A 7763-nucleotide genomic window follows, 5' to 3' on the forward strand; every position below is an offset into this window, starting at 1 on the left:
TATAGAGTGCATACTAAAGACGCACGCGCTTCATTTGATGATGACTTTTGTATCTTTACGGAGGCACATGACAACTCGCTGGCTTCACACCATGTCATTGGCTCTTAGGCTTTTATGAAAAAAATTATCCTCGAAGAACTACGCGTAGGTAGTCGCACCACACTAGCTTGTCAAGCAGAGGGCCTACGAAGGTTTCTGACTCAAAGGGAGTCTTTTTTAGCGTGCAGTTATGTATTTGTATCTATTGTGAATTTTCTTTAATAAACAATGCTGATTTTCACTCACAACCACTAGCGCCATCCCGTCACCGACACTCACAACACCAGGATTCTTAGGAAAAAACCTCCTCAACGCTATAGCGTAAGTTAACATGAGGCACCGATTGGCGGTGTGTTTTGTGTAGCGCCACTAATGCGGTTTATTTATTTATTTACTTATTTATTATACCTCAAAGGCCCCAGTCGGGGTATTACATGAGGGATGGGCATATTTAGCAACATATTAACGATTCAAGCATGATCTTAAATACATGTGGGTCGGAGTGGTGCATGGCGAAGGCAGGCAAGTTGTTACAGTCCCGGGCGGTTGCAACAAAAAAGGAGCGAAGGTGGGCAGTAGTCTGTACTGGCGGTGGATAAACGGCTCGGGGATGGTTCGTACGGCTGGATAATCGACGAGCAGGCAAGATGGCTGAAACGTTCAAAGGGGCGTGATAAAATTTATAAAAAAGACAAAGCCGAGATATATGACGACGTGATTCTAGGTTGTTGAGGTGGCCACGAGTTTGAAGTTCGGAAACGCTGGGAAGATAAGAGTACACGAAGTAGATGAACCGGGCTGCGCGATTTTGTACAGATTCGAGAAAGTTAGATAGATTAGATTGATTAAGGTCCCAAACTGAGCATGCTTACTCCAATTTAGGGCGAACAAATGTGGTGTAAGCTAACAACTTCACTGATGAGGGAGCAAGTTTTAAATTCCTACGAAGAAATCCCAGCGCACGATTAGCGGAGGATGCTACGTTGTTAACGTGAGTGGACCAGGTGAGGTTGGTTGAGAATGTTACGCCGAGGTATTTATAGGATTCTGCTGTTAAGATTGTAGAGCCCGAAATGGTGTAGGTCACTTGCTGGTAATGTTGTTTACGGTGAAATGATATTAGCGATGTCTTCTGTATGTTTAAAGACACTAGCCAGTCATTACACCAGAATTCAATAAGGTTAAGGTTGTTTTGAAGTATGGCAATATCGGTAGGGTTTTTTATTGGACGGTACACGACGCAATCATCTGCAAACAGGCGAATATTTGATAAAATGTTAGCTGGGAGGTCATTTATATAAATTAAGAAAAGTTGGGGTCCGAGTACTGTGCGCTGTGGGACGCCAGAGATTACGGGAAGATGGTTAGATGAATGGTTGTTAGCGTACACAAATTGTGGCCAATTAGTCAGAAAACTACGAATCTAGTTGAACTTCGATGTATTAATGTTTAAGCAAGAAAGCTTGAGGAGTAGCCGTTGATGCGGAACTTTGTCAAATGCTTTTTCAAAGTCTAAAAAGAGGGCATCGATGGGTATATTTAGGTCAACGCTAGAACTGATGTCATTGTAGAATGAAGCAAGTTGTGTGTTCCAGGATAATCCTGAGCGAAACCCATGTTGACTATGATGAAAGAAGTTGTGGCGGTTTAAGAACTTGACGGTGTTAGAGTAGATCACATATTCTATTAGTTTAGAGCAAATGCTAGTGAGCGAGATGGGACGATAGCTGCTAGGCTGGGATGGAGGGCCCTTTTTAGGGACTGGTACAATCTTACCCACCTTCCAGTCTTCCGGCACCACTCCTGAAGACAGTGATTGCTGCAAAATACGGCATAATATCACACTGACAATGGGTTGTGTGTTTTTTAACATTTTAGTGTTGATGCCATCGGCACCACAAGAAGATGTAAGCTTTAATGAGTCGATTAATTTAGCTATGCCCTGTTGAGAAAACGTGATGTCCGGCATCATGTCGTAATCACGAGGATGGAATGAAGGTAAGTTGCCGTTAGGTTCGATAGTGAACATGGAAGAGAAAAAATGATTAAGTTGTTCGGCGGCTTCATCGTCGGGGATCGGAAGGTTATGATTATCAAACAGTGCCAGTGGTTGGGAATTTTGAGGGTTGATAACGCTCCAAAATTTCTTCGGGTTATTGGTCAGCGTGGCCGGCAAAGTCTGTGAGTAAAAAGAATGTTTTTCTTTCATAGCATGCGTGCTGAATGCTTTTTCCGCAGCGTAGTAGTTGTTCCATGCAGAAATGTTATTAGGTCGTTTTGCTGATCTAAAAAGTCTTTTCTTTTTATTATTGAGTCGTTTTAGTGTGGCTGTGAACCATGGGGACGTCCTTTTTCGGTGACGGTAACGGTGGGCACGTTTTTTATGAACAGGTAATGAATTTTATTTTTGAAGAGCAATCAATTAGTCTCGACAGAGCGCTGTGAAAAATCGGCTAGCAGGCAAGTAGCGAATTCTACAAATTCATTGTTTAGGGCGGAATAGTTTCCTTTGTTATACAATGTGACCGTTTTTGTTATTTTAGACGAGCGTGTTAGTTGGCAGAGGTAGGTACCATGAATTACTGAATGGTCACTTAAGCCAGGCAAGAACGTCATCTTGGAAACCTTGTCAGGCCCGGAAGTGAGGATAAGATCTAGAGTGTTGGAGGAGGTAGAATTTTGACGTGTGGGTTCAGTGACTAGTTGCGTTAGTCCAAATGTTAGGCATGAGTTGACGAAATCGCTTTCAGGACCGTGTTTGGCGGCTGTGCTTGCCAGATTATTCCACGAAATTGCTGGAAAATTAAAATCACCGAAGAGAAGAATCGGATAATGACGGAAAGTTTTAGTTACAGAGTGAATAGCCACGTGAAAGTTCGGTACAGAAAGGGGGTCAAGACCGGGAGGGCGGTAACAAACTCCAATTATCGTGGGGGGATAAGAAGCATTGCAGAGAATGAACGTGATTTCTAAGCATGAGGACACACGAATTTCTGTACACTGAAGGCTTTTATGACTGCCTATCAGCACTCCACCTCCACGTTTGTTAGTGCGGTCACGTCGAAAAATGTTGAAGTCCGGGAAATAATGTAGCGGCTCTGAGTCTGCTATTGAAGGGTTAAGCCAAGTTTCGGTTATTATGAACAAGTCTGATTCTGAAGGGCTAATCAGATTTTGTAAGCCATCAACTTTCGGAATAATGCTTGTAATGTTGGTATAAAAAAGGAGAATGATTTCCTGGTTGGAATGGTATGGCTGGGGCCTATGTGTTTAACGGGCGCAGACGACTTTGTTAGTCTTGTGATCGTAAATGAAAGTTTTGTTGCCAATGATAAGCTTATCATGACGGAGTTTGTAAGGTTGCTGCTGTGCCCTTCCAAACTCACCGAGAAGTATTCTGGCTTTAAGTGTGTTAGGTGAATCGTCCTCCGCTATGCGATAGTTCGAACCTTTTAGCTTGCGCCCACTCGACAGTAAGTTCTCCCTAACCTTAAAGTGTGCAAATTTAATGATGACTGGTCGGTTTTTGTTAGCATTATATTTACCTAAACGATGAGCCCGTTGCTGCGGAGCACGGAGCCAGTTCCCGACCCGTCTACTAACGATGCCGATCAGTTCTGTGAAGGCGAATGCGGAAGACCCGCGAACGGAAAAGGAATGAAACTCCTTCGTTCACATGGCTAACGAGCATAGCTGTCAAGGTCACCCCCGGCTCGGGACAACGACAGTTGTAGCGCGAGAACAAAACGACGACCCAGAGACAAGAAGGACACGAAGGACACGAGCGCTCGTGTCCTTCGTGTCTTTGTGTCATCGTTTTGTTCTCGCACTATAACTATCGTCATGCCATACCAACTAGCCCAATTTGCCACACTTCGGGACAAAAACGAGAAAGCTTACTTGGAAGCGCGTCTAGCAAGAATCAGGTCAAGCACGGTCGTCGGAGTTTAAGGCAATGTTGGCATACACGTGTGCCACCGAGAATGCCGCAGGGGTGCGACCAGTGAGCTGACCGAGATATGGTTACGGCAGGCAGACGAGCGTATTCCCCCCCCGCTATACGATATTATCGAGTGTTGTTAAGATAGCGGGGCGCCTCGCTGTTGCATGCACACCTGGTCAGCACACAGGGCCTGTTTACTTAACACTCTTGAGGAGGCTTCTATGAAGCGACGTTTCATGAGAGGCCTGACGGAGCTCGAGCGTGAGAACGGCTACCGATGGGGGTGGTGGTGGTGGAAGTGATTCGGATAAAAAAAAAGACGCTTATTTCTGCAGCCTTTAAACTGCACGGCGTAGCGTCTTTGGGAAGGGGTAGAGGAAAAAAGATAGGAAAGAATGGGTCGATATAAGCTTGCAGCAGTTGAAAGCTACGTTCGAGGCTGCACGTGTGCAAAGAGAAAGGAAAGAGGCTCACATGAGACTGATGGTTAGTCGAGTCTGATCAAACCACTGAAATCTACGAACTCTAGAAGCGTAATGAGGGCAGGAACATTAGGGAGCGCCGGGTGGAGTAGTTCTCTGGTGGTGGCGCACGGGACGCCTTAGCGTCTGCAGGTGGCAGTGACTGCAGCTCGTTCTTGAGCCATGGCTGGGCTGGAGCACAGCAGGTGGTCCAATGTCTCGACATCTCTACACCTACTGCAGGAAGACGAGGAGATGCGACCGTTGGCGTCTAGTCTGGCAGCTGTCTACATGGAGCCTGTGCGGATATGGAGAAGAGTGGGTGAAGCGGTCCCGGCATGAGAGACCTCTCTGTAAAAGGAGCTTGGGTGGTCGGTTGGCCACCACTCTGGCATCTGGATAAACGGTAGTCAGCAGCATATTGAGTCTCCGCCTTGTGCAGTCCGGTACTGCTTCTGCACTGGTGAATGGGACTGCTGAGTGATGTGCTTCGCTTGCGAGGGTGTCCACCTCTTCATTGCCTGCGATTCCCACATGTGAGGGGAGCCAAAGGACGGAGACAGACACTCCTGCGGCAGCGATGGCTGCAAATTTGGTCCTCAGGAGGCAGGCTTTGAGCAATGAGGGTTGGACGTCAGCCAGGGTCTGAAGAGCAAGCTTTGAGTCACAGAGTATTGCTACCGGTGACACCAGCGGGTCTTCTGCTAGTATGTCCGCAGCCAGGTTCAGTCCCGCTAGTTCAGCTGCAGTGCAGTTGGCGCTGAACGAAAGTCTGCACTGACGGCTGGCTCTGGTGGCTGGAATAGTGCATGCTGCTACCGCTGACCCACCCGAGAGCAGTACGCGTCAGCCGATGGAGGCCAGCACTGCCTGACGTGGGAGAGAGTGTGACACGCTGAGAACTTATCCTTTCGGGCGTTGCATTTAGTAGCGTGGTTTTTACTAATGCAGTGCCTGTTATGAAAGTGTTTTGTGTGTTTTGTTTTCTGCGATTGGTTGTGGTGACGCGAGCCCACACGTATGATTGACTTGTGTGGAGACCCTTTGTTCAACTGAGGGTTGAAAAAAGAGTTGGAATGTGAAAGTAGAGAACGGGGGTTTGGCCTTGGACCCGGGCAGACGCCTGAAGGTTGCAATAAAGCGTCTCTTCACCTAGCTACGACTCTTCCTTCGCTCTGCCGCCGAGCACTCGAATCATCGAGGGGCACCCATTCCGAACTTCAACATCTTCTCTCCTTGAAGGTACCCTGCAACACTTTTTGAGCATGATCGGAAAATGCTGCCGATTTGTAGTAGAGGCTCCAGAAAACATGCGAGCCAAATAATATCACGCAGCACGCGGCCAGTAACTCACAATAAGTTATCAAATTCAGCTAAACATTGCATTCTCTTCTTTCGAAAAATCACGCAATAAGCCCAAACATCAGTTGTAGTAAGCCCATCTATCAGCCATTGGCTTATTTGAACATGGCGCACTCTGTCATTACAGAGATCCCCGTGGGAGGCTGTCACTTGTCTATGCGTGCGCGCGCAATCACACTGAAACAGTCACGTATTCGAATAAAAAAAGAAAAAGTGCTCAAGGTGACAAGTCACGTGTGACGTTTTTTGTTTGGCCCTCCTATTCCTCTCTCCTTAGCTTCCAGTGGTTGCGCCGGGACGAGAGAAGAGAGAATGCATTGCAGCGTGTGGCAAATATTTGTAACTTCGCTCATACTGATTGGATTCTTAAAATTTTGCGGCGTTGAATATGTGAGGCAATACGCTTTTCCAGTGAATTGATTCCATGGTGACTTAAAAAATGTTTCAGGGCCCGTTTAACTAGTTTAGAAGCTAACCGAGGAGTAGGAAATTGACTGCGTACCAAGTATGAGTTGTACTTATTTTAGATAGTGCTATGCCCGGCTTATTTTATATATAATCTTCATGTAATTACGTTGCGGGCGTTTAATATTACTGCTTATTATTATATTGGTTCCACCTCACTGATTTTTGCCAGAAGGGCTTCATTATCATATCGCTCATTTCGAACCGCATATTTGCTAGCGAGCTTGCTAGTTATTTTCTCTGCTTTGAGTCAGCGCTCTTTTTATGAGAACACCTAAAGAGTTTTTCAGTAGATGTGATATAATTTTTTATATTTTTAGTCTAGTCTAACAAAAAAAAAAACAACAATAAGAGTTTGTTAGAAAGGGTGAACCGAAAGAAAATAATAAAAGTAATCTTCAGCAGTGATGGTTCTTTGGCTAGTTGAAAGCCGTATTTTCGCAGGGGCTTGAAAAGAAAGGTGTAGTAAAGCACAAATGAAGCAGCGTGCTTTTGATCACAAATCTCCAAGTTAACCTAACTGATTTGTTCTAAGTATTTTATAGCCAAATATTTTCACAGCTTTTGAGTCACGACTTTTTTGATAAATTATTCGTTTCCTGGCTAATCCCCCAAAAGTGGATGTACATACATATAGGCCATCATGATAATGATCATCGCAATAACAACACAGCGCTTTCATTCGTGATTAATGTGTGTCTCACTGTGTCTAAAGTTATTTTCGAGCATGTGCAGAATTATAGCATGATAAAGTATTGGAACAGAAGAAACATTGTAAGATTCAAAAGGGACAATGAATGTGTGCATTGGAGAGACGCCTTAGTGAAGCACTCTGCAAAATTCGACCTTCTGGGGTTCTTTAAAGTGCATCCTAATCTGAGCAAAGAGGCGTATAGGATTTTCGCCTTTATTGAAAATGCAACCGCTGCCGCCACGATTTGATCCCGCGACCTGCGGGTCAGCAGTCGAGTGCTTTCGCAACTAGACCAACGCGGCAGGGCCATTGCTCATTGCTACCTCACAAAGTAAATATCGCTCACTACCACTTGCTTGATGAATTGCCATCCAGTTGGTCTTTTTATTGCTGCAATCCAGTGGGTGTCTACGTTAGCATCCGCCTGTTCAGTACTCCTGTGAAGCAGTTATCTCGGGTAACTGCATTAAATCGAGAAACTTTTGTGTTCTTCTGGCATATTAACTTAGCATCAAACCTTTCCTCTCCTACACCTGATCACATAACTGTATTGGCGATCGCCCTCCTTGTTCTTCATATTCTACTTCATCTTGATCACAGTCGCACCCACTCTTGCGACGGCCATAAACAAGCACATGTTTTGTGCCTGCTCTAAGCTGCCTGTAAGGCTCTCTACGATTTAGGTGCACGGAACGACAGAGTGCAAAATTTTTGTAGTCCTTTTATATTGCGTCGGCAATAAGCATATAATGGTTTTGCGATGTTAAAATCTAAGAGTTAGTCTTTAGTATACTCAAAT

The sequence above is a fragment of the Rhipicephalus microplus genome, chromosome 3, assembly GCF_043290135.1.
Source record: "Rhipicephalus microplus isolate Deutch F79 chromosome 3, USDA_Rmic, whole genome shotgun sequence".
Taxonomy (NCBI): domain Eukaryota; kingdom Metazoa; phylum Arthropoda; class Arachnida; order Ixodida; family Ixodidae; genus Rhipicephalus; species Rhipicephalus microplus.